We start from the raw sequence: 2,088 nt of genomic DNA, 5'->3' as shown, positions 1-2,088 counted from the left end.
GATTTAATCTTCTGGAATCCATAGCCACTATGGCTCAAGATCTCCATACCAAGATCCAGATAAGGATCTCCAAGCCTCCAGATAAGGGTCACTGGTGAGCCAATTCTGGATTGTAGTTCATTCCAAATATAGTCAAGTTGACAACCAGGAATAGCCACTACAAGGATCAACCCTTTTGTTCTTGTCATTCTCATTGTCTAGATGAAGCCCACCCACAAGGGGGGGCAATCTGTTTTATAGACACCCCTATCAAGTGCCCAAGTTATTCGGAAATTCTCTCACAGGCACAATCCAAATGATAGATGAGCAGATGAATGGCAACCACAGGGAACAGTTTAGTCCATTCATAGAGGTACACATCACGTATTTATTGCTTCTCAGCATAATACCTAGTCACATCTCCTTAGAAGACAACTCCCCGAAAGCCAAGTAACATGGGTATTCTTACAACAGGATATAAAAGACTGTTGACCCCAAATTTGAAGGAAAAAACAGGGGAAATGTTATTATAAAGAAAAACAGATGCTGAACACAGAACAAAAGTCCCATCCATCATTCTAAAGACAAGGCACATTGACTGAAGGCCTTTGCTTCCTCCTGTTTCAGAAGAAATGCCTACAGGACCAGTGAGGCAGCTGAGAGAGCAAAGACCATTGCTGATGAACTCAATCAAATGTCTGGGATCCATATGGTGGACAGGGAGAACTTGCTCTTGGGAATCGTCTTCTGACCTCCACCTGACGTGACGTATGCCTGTTCTGTCTTTCTGTTTCTCAGTCTGTCTATGTTTCTGACTCTGTCCCTACCCAATATTATAGATAGATAGATAGATAGATAGATAGATAGATAGATAGATAGACAGACAGACAGACAGACAGATAGATAGATAGATGATAGAGTGAGTGAATTTAAAAACTTGTAAAAGAAAGGGAAAGGCATCTAAGAAGCCTCGTGCCTTGCTTTTTGCACTTTGAAAGAGCTTAGACCAGGCAAGAAACAGACATGAATTTCAGCTTCACCCCCAGCCATTATGATGTTGACTGAATCGAAAAACCATGTCTCTCCATTTATTTTATTTTTATCAAATTAGCCAGCAACGTATTAGATAGTACCAGGGCATTTTGAGCAGAGTGTGCTTTTCTAGATTCTCCTCCCCACCCATCTTCTTGCCAGACCCCAGAAACTTCTTGTAACCTCCTCCTTCCTCCCCCTTCATGACTCATGGACCTTCCTCCCTACTTTCTAGGCACCCTTATCCTTCCCTTTCTTTGTCTTATTTCTAGGTTTCAGGGTTACATTTTATACTGTTTACATGTATATAGTACAAGTTAGAATGCACATATGCAAGAAAGTATGCAGATTTTGCCTTTCTAAATTCACATCTCCTTGCCTAATATATAATTTTCAAGTTCACCCATGTTTTTTTTTCCACAGCTGTATTAAACCCCCATTGCACATAGGAACCAGGCTTTTACTATCGGCTCATCTGTTGAGGGGATGTCTAGGCTGGTTTCAATTGCTTACTATTGTAAATAGGGCAGCAATAAATGTGGATATCCAAGTGTCTCTGTAGTTGAATATTGAGTTCTTTGGGTAAGTGCACAGGAGTTGTATTGCTGGCTCTTGTAAAAACCAGTTTTGCAAGTGCAAGACTCTTGTAACGGATGATAATAATGGAGAATCTACAGAATTGAGTAAGGAAATGTATGAAAGTACTGATTTTTATTGGTATTGTTTACTATATCATAAAAAAGCTAAGGGGCTAGAAAGAAGGCTTAATAGTTAAAATCTGTTGTTCCTATTACAGAGATCTCAATACCAGGACTCAAATCCGATTCATAGAACCCACATTACATATCTCAAAACAACCTGTAATTCTAGCTCCAAGGGGAATCTGATGCTTCTAACCTCCCTGGACAATGGAATTATGGACTCACACATATGCACATATTTCTTTTAAGGTTTTTATTAAAAGGTAGATAAATTATATTTTTCATAGTTTTCTAGACTGGAAAGTCCAAGGTCAAGTTGGCAGGACATTTCCAGAGAGAGAGAGAAAATGAGAGACACAGAGAGAGACAGAGAGAG

General features: G+C 39.7%; 1 protein-coding gene across 3 annotated transcripts in view; it reads right to left on the bottom strand.

The window, feature by feature from the left end:
• LOC110296910 (regenerating islet-derived protein 3-beta) overlaps nt 1-2,088 on the bottom strand; it is a 122,028-nt gene that overhangs the window by 118,899 nt on the left and 1,041 nt on the right. The gene's annotated exons all lie outside the window — the stretch shown is intronic.

Source organism: Mus caroli, chromosome 6 (genome assembly GCF_900094665.2).
Source record: "Mus caroli chromosome 6, CAROLI_EIJ_v1.1, whole genome shotgun sequence".
Lineage (NCBI taxonomy): Eukaryota > Metazoa > Chordata > Mammalia > Rodentia > Muridae > Mus > Mus caroli.
Note: the sequence above shows the minus strand (reverse complement) of the source record. Positions and strands in the feature narration are given on the sequence as shown.